This window comes from Arachis ipaensis, chromosome B08 (assembly GCF_000816755.2).
Source record: "Arachis ipaensis cultivar K30076 chromosome B08, Araip1.1, whole genome shotgun sequence".
In the NCBI taxonomy this organism is placed as follows: domain Eukaryota; kingdom Viridiplantae; phylum Streptophyta; class Magnoliopsida; order Fabales; family Fabaceae; genus Arachis; species Arachis ipaensis.
In genome coordinates, this window is record NC_029792.2 from 111,425,995 (window position 1) to 111,433,460 (window position 7,466).

The window sequence follows — 7,466 nt, forward strand, 5'->3', positions numbered from 1 at the left end:
GAAAACAGGTATATTAATAAATAAAATATTAAAATTAAGATTTTAAAAATTTCATAAAATATTATAAACAGATATATTAAATTAATTTTATTACAGTTAATTCTAACATTAAAATTATACAATCTTGTTGATAATGAGAATAAAAATGAGATTTTAATTTGTATGAATGAGTTAATAAAGTTTTTAATTTGTAAAAGTCCATTAAAATCCAAATCTAAGATGTTGACATTTAAAATTAAAAATAATTGAGTAAATACAGAAAATAACGAGACTTCACTTTGCATTCGTATCACAATATGCTCCATGTAGTTTATATGTCTTCAGCAATAACGTGGTACATCTTTCGATATCTTAAGGAAACATACTATCATCATCTTGGTTTAACCTTTTACCATTCGACAATATACTATACGTGCTTCATTCACACTGCAATTGAAAGGGCAAGCGATTCGTTTCACTACAAGAAAACCATAATTTTGCTACGCTATTAAAGCGTGGCAAAAAGTTGGAAAAAGCGTAGTGATAAATTTTCGCCATATTTTTTGAGCTATTGGTACGCTTTTGTCGATATATCGCCACGTTTTATGTTTGTCACGCTTTTATTGATTGCGAGCATGGCCGTACGTGTGACTCTATAGCCACGCTTTTGAAGCATGTCCATAGCCAAAGATATGGCTACGCTTTAAGTGCCCCTAGCTGAAGATACGACTACGCTTTTAAAGCGTGCCCCATAGTCGAAGATACATGGACCTATTGCCACTAAAGCGTGGCAATATCCTTATCAAATTAAAAAAAAAAGTTCCGGTATGTGCTTTACATATACTCTAATGCACTCCAAAAACAATAAAAAACATTGACAAAAATCTGTGAATATCATTTAAAAAAAATTAATCAATGAAAACTAGTATTACATTAGTAGAATTCAAACCAAATTAGACATATAATTCTCTTATATCCAAAGTAGTTATAAAATGCATCAGGATAAATAAAATCAATTGAGGTCTAATTTTATATTCCATATCACTATCCCATATCAGCCTGCATTATCCCATATCATTCAACTGAGTCTGGTGTGCCATCTCCAGTTGGTCTAATCTCGATTTTAGCACAACCAACGCTCCAACCAATTCCAATCCAATTGAGGTCTCCCAGTCTTGTAGTTGAAGGTGTAAGCAAGAGCTCTCTCTCTTCACTATTGCTTCATGTTGCTTCTTCTCATGACTTAACTGGATTATGTGAATCTTTACTCTTGCCTGAACTCGAAGCAATGCTTGCATGCACCACATTGTCATCTGCACTTGCTTCCTCATATTATGTTCCCTCACAAGTGCTTGCAGCCTCACCAATCCCTTCAAAACACTGATGAACAAAAATCAAAGCTCACAGATACCGACAAGTACACCGGATCGCACAAGTAATACCACGATGAGTAAATATCATTCCCACGAGGATTAAAGAATTAAGCAATCAAAGGACAAATTAAATACCTAATTAGATTAATAAAATCTGATTGTTGATCAGAGAGAGGGCAAGAGAGTATCTTGCTGGGAGTTTTGAGAATCTTGAATGTTGAATGCTTGGATGCCATGGATAGTGAACTTGAATTAGGAATTGAGAGAAGACAGTAATGATGAGAGTCAAGGGCTTTAGATATGCTTATGCTCTTAGGAAAATCAATCTTGTTTATTTATCTTGAAATTTGCAAAGATCTTTCACGACAAAACCTTTAGTAACTGATTTTCAATTCCTTGGCTCCTCAGTTTCTCAAGCATTAATTAGGCATCAATTAATTAATAATCAAGAGATTAAGCACAAAACTAATTTTAAATTCAAATAAGATTTAAAAATAGTCATTAGGTCGAATTATATGTCACGTATTCAAGTTAGTCCTGTCCAGTTAAATCTTAAAAGATAACATAATTTTCAAAAGTTGTTCTAATCCGGATTATATGTCACTTATTTAAAATTAGAGTGATTGAAAATCATGTATGTGTTGCACACTAATTGAACCACTATTCCTAGCCGAATTTAAATAGTCATGTGAAAGAGTTTTCAAGCTTTGATTCAAATATCAAAATTTTCAATTATAATAAAAGAATCCAAGAAGAATTAGCTTACCTTTCGATCCACTAATCCGAAGGAAGAACAAATAACTTAATCATGAAATAGATCAATGCAAAACTTCAAAATAAAAAAAAAATGTAAATTAATTATCCAAAGAAAATATAAACAGAGCTCCTAATCCTTTGGCAGAGAATTAGTTACCCATGAAGAAGTAAGAAAAACAAGAAGAGAAGTAGTCCGAGGACTTGATGATCTTCTCTATGAGCTACGTCACTTATTTATAGCCTAAATTCTAGAATTCAAATTTAAAACTAAACTAATATTATCCTTCAGATAGAAAGGATAAGATAATCACTTATCTTCCGGAGAAGGAAACAAGATAACTGCTTACTGACTCTAATTCAAATTAAAAAATAAATAATTCAAATCAAATCTAAATGAGCAAATCTTTTATGCTTCTAGAGAGAATCAATAACTAATCTTCAAGCATATTCAATCTTCTGAATGTGATTAAGACTTTTAATAATGTGGATAATTAAGTTTGGACCTTAATTTATTAAATCTTGGAAGTTGAAAGTTGTAATTATGGTTAATTCGGGCTTGTGTTAGTGAAAGATTGAGCAAAAAGCCCAAAATCACACTTGCAAAGGGACATATATGCCAAGTGTGAGCTTCATATGCCGGGCGTGGGAGTAGGCTTCCATGGAGGCCGCCGAGCATGCATCAAGGCCACCCGGCGTGGAGGATCTTCTGCCAGGCACAGGAGTCGTCTGTCCGGCATGCTGCTGAAGCCTGGATGGGTCCGCTAGCAGTCGTGGCTTTAGTTCCTTGGGCCACACTTTTGTTTCCTTTGGGCCACACTTTTGTGTTTCTTTTGAGTTTTTCTTCGATTCTTGCTTGTTTTTGAGCCAGAAAACTCTTGTAAACCTACAAACACTATCCAAACTCCTAATATTTGATTAATTATTAAATTCTATTAGAAAACATAAGAAATTTAATAAAACCTAAGAAAATAAATAAGAAAAAGAATTTAAAAACCGCTTAAAATGACATGTCATCACAACAGCAAACTTAAAGCTTTGGTTGTCCTCAAGCAAAAAGATTTGAAAAGCTTTTAAGATTTGAAAACAAAAAGTGAGGGTTGTGATAATTATTTGTGGTTGCATTTGACTTCTCTTATCCTTCATGAATCTTGCATACTCAGGATTAGGAGTTTTCAAAAACTGAAATTCAAATTGTATTATGAGATTTATTTTGGATTTGTATGACTTGGAGGCAATTACTTTTTATTTGAATTTAGAGAAAGATCTTGCGGTTTTTTTACTTTAAGGGTTTTGTTGCAAGGCCAATTTTAGTGGTTTTTCCTTGGCACATTCATCCCACAAGCACATAACTATGGTTTTGATCCAGACATCGATGCTCAGAGCCTCTTTGGACTTCTAATCGTTTTGTTGTAAGGCAGCTCTTTAAACAGGCTTTCAATCAATAATCCTGGTCCAGTTGGCCTAAGTTATCGGGTGATAAAGCACCCCTTAGATTTACTGATCCAAGTCTATCCTTAGAACAAGAACACCATAGACATATAATTGGATCATAATCATTGGTTCTCAGAGCCTTGGAACTTTTGATTTTGATCTTTCCATATTTTTTCACTGCTCCAAGGAATTGATGATCAAAATCTCAAAATATTTCTTAAACACTTGGTTAACCAGACGAAATGCTGTGGGGATGGAGGTTTATTCTGCCCACGATGAGGATGGTGGTGATATCCCGCTTATGAGAAAATGAAATTGATTAATTGATAAAGAATTGGGGTTAAAGGCTATAATAACTAATGAAACAAATTTAAGTCAATGACTATAACTGATTGTGGTCTAAATGACCAATTTGGCAAGGACAGTGGTTTTATCCCGCTTGCGTGCTTGAGATCGATTATGATTGTTGAATTGGCAAGGATGGTGGCACTATCCCGCTTGCGTGGCAAGGTTGTGGGTTTTGTCCTGCTTGCGTATTGATGTGATACTTGTTCCGATCAAGGTCGGTGGTCTTATCCCGCTTGTTCGTGGTTCCGGGCAAGGTTGGTGGTTTTATCCTACTTGTTTGTGGTTGTGGTGTGATGTGAGGATGGTGGTTTAATCCCACTCATAAATTAGAGAGTTTGAGGATTCTCTCCAGTTATACATATATCCGTATGTGAATTAGGTTATGATAAGTTATGATTTACGAGGCTGGTTAAGATTATGACTGGGATTGAATTGAATTGAATTGATTAGATGCTTAGATCAAAAGTGAGGATTCATATGAGGCTTAGAATGAAAACTATGATTAATGATGGATTTGATGATGATAATGGGTTTGGTCAATAATGATTAACCCATGGTGAGGACAATGGCCTTGTCCCGCTTACGAGTAGGCAAGTTGAGATTGAGGATTCCCTCTCTTGTGTTGCAATGTACAAGTTGGGTTGAGGATTTCCTCTCTTGTTACATCGGAGGATTGGACAGAAGGTTAAGTATTCCCTTCGGTTCAATTTCCAACTATGATGAGGATGGTTATTTTATCCCGCTCACGGTTTGAGGATAATTATCCTCGTGATAAATGTGAACATAATGAGATTTGATTGAAAAATGATTATATATGATTGTGATTATGATTGATGTTGTGGGGATGGTGGTTCATTCCGCCTATGGTGAGGATGGTGGTTTGATCCCGCTCATGGATAGACAAGTTGAGGTTGAGGATTCCCTCTTGTGTTGTGGTGGACAAGCGGGGTTAAGGATTTCTTCTCTTGTTACATCGGAGAATTGGATAGAAGGTTGAGGATTCCCTTCGATTCAATTTCTGGCTATGGTATGCACGAGTTAGGTTGATGATTCCCTATCGTTGTATCACAGTCTCTCTCTGATTGTGAAGTGTGGCGGGCATTATATCCCAGATAGCGCTGCCTCCAATGAGATGGTAGAAGGTTGAGGATTCCCTTCTAGAAGGTTGAGGATTCTCTTCTTGTTATTCCTCTTGGGGATGTGCGACAGAGAGATTATGTCTGGGTTAGCTACCGGATGTGTCGGGTCTGGCAGTTTAATCGACACGTGATCTCATGGCCAATATAATAGACATGCATCATATGCATCTATTTGCTATTATTTAGGTGTGCTTGTTGTACTTGGCTTGCCTATGTGAATGATTATGTTTAACTGCTAAATGTATTAATTGTTGTATTTGCTCTTTGATTGTGTTTGAATTGCATTACTTGTTCTTGCTACTACTGAATTATATACTAAACACTGATCAACTGTGATGTTGGAAATAAATATGCTGAGATGTAGTGGAAAAAACTGAGATTGGAGATCACTGATGTAGCTGAGATTTAGTATGTTGACCTTGTTGGGATTTAGAGAGAATCCTAGGTTTGAACTTTGTGAGTTTGGAGACTAGAATTGTCTAGTGGTTTCATGTATCTTTATGTAGTCTCTATTTGGAACTATTACCCTACTGGGAACCTTCAGGTTCTCACCCGTTCTGAAAATTTCTGTTTTACAGATACAGGACGTACGCACCTCGCTGAATGTAGGGGTGTACATTTAAAAACCAAAATGTGGTTAACCGATTAAAAAAATCATAACTACATTTTGGTTAACCAATTTAACAAAATTTTAAAATCATATCCATATTTTTTAAAATTGGTTAACTAAAACCAAGTTAAAAAAACCGGTTTTAACCGATTAACTAAAATCAAAACCAAATTTTAAAAAAATTTAACTTTAATTTTAATTTTTTAGATTAAAAATTCAATTTAAAAAAAATGAGTTTTTAAAAAACTGGTTTTTTGTCAGAAAATCAGTTTTATTTTTCCAAAAACCAATTTTTTTTTTCAAAAACCAGTAATTTTTTCAAAACCAATTTTTATTTTTATAACCGGTTAAAAACCGATTTTTAAATTTTATAACCGCTTAATAACTAGTTTTATCATATAAAACCAATTTGGTTAATTAACCAAGATTAAATTTTTGGTTAACCAAAAAACAGGTTTAGTTTTTCGATTAACCAAACTATGTACAGCCCTAGCTGAGTGTGCAAGTTTCCTTTCGGCAAAGCGAAGAAGACTTTACTTTTGGAGTTTATTTTGTCTTATGTATTTTCTCTTAGAGGTTTTATTTTGGAGAAAAAAGATGTATTTCAGTACACTTTTGGTTTTGTAATATTCTAGCTGACCTTTTCTTCACAGGTCAAGACTAGTACTTATGTATCTAAGGAACAAATTTGGATATATTAACCAAATTGTTCCGAGATGTTTTTGCTGGCATCGACCCCGATTTGGATGCTCAAGTAGAATTTGGAGCGAATTCGTAGGTTCAATTCCTACTGGATGCACGCCAATGGGACCCTCCCTCAAATAAGTCTATCGGATTTTTGTTCAAGAATGAAATCTTATTGGAACTGTCCGGTTCATCCTTCGGAATATATATATATATATATATATCTTTTGCTTATGTATACGACGTTTTCTATCTTGACATTTCGAGTGTGATGACGGTTATCGTTTTGTTTATCTTTTTTTCACAGACTCCTAGTTATACTATTATCTTTCGAATATTATGTATGTATATTTGTTTTAGGTAATATAATGCCTCGCCGCCTTTGATTTACGACTTAAACGTAAAGTTCTGTGTAGCGGTAGGTGTTACAACGTCCGTATCTGGTTGTGGTAGTTTTTTTAACACCATAAAATTGGCTTAGTTCCCTCATTTTTGTTAGTTCTCTTAACAACAATACAAAAATCCATAAACGATGCAGTGCAAATTTTTTTTATTAATGCCTAATTAAAAATTGCGTTTGCTATTCCTTATTTATCATTATAATTCAAAGTGGGTCCTTATAATTGAAGCTTAAGCTATAGTTCTATCATTATTCATTCCTCTTTTTAATTTTGGTGTGAGCAAAGAACTCATCTGGCATGTTATAATTTTGTGGTGTTGTTCAAAGATTAAAAAAAATCTTTCAAAAAAAAAAAAAAAGAAAGAATAAAAAAGAAGAGCAGGTGGATTCGATTAATGTTATGGACAAATTGGGGGCAACGAATATAAGAAGCAAATTAAGGAATTAAAGAAACTTTCATAGTGTTAGAAAGAGGAACTAACACAAGGAAAGATGACCTAAAAAGAAGAACAAACATAAAGAGATAATAGAGGTGAGAGATGATATATATAAATGTGTTTGTCTCACATACTTGAAGAAAATTTATTAATGTGAGATAAAAAAATATATTATTAAAAGTTTTTAAATAATAAAAATCAAATTAAAAATAATTAAATTATAAAAATTAATAGAGTAATTAAACTTAAAAAATATTCAAAAAAATATAAAAAATAATGTATTGATAAAAAATTAGAAAAAAATAAAAA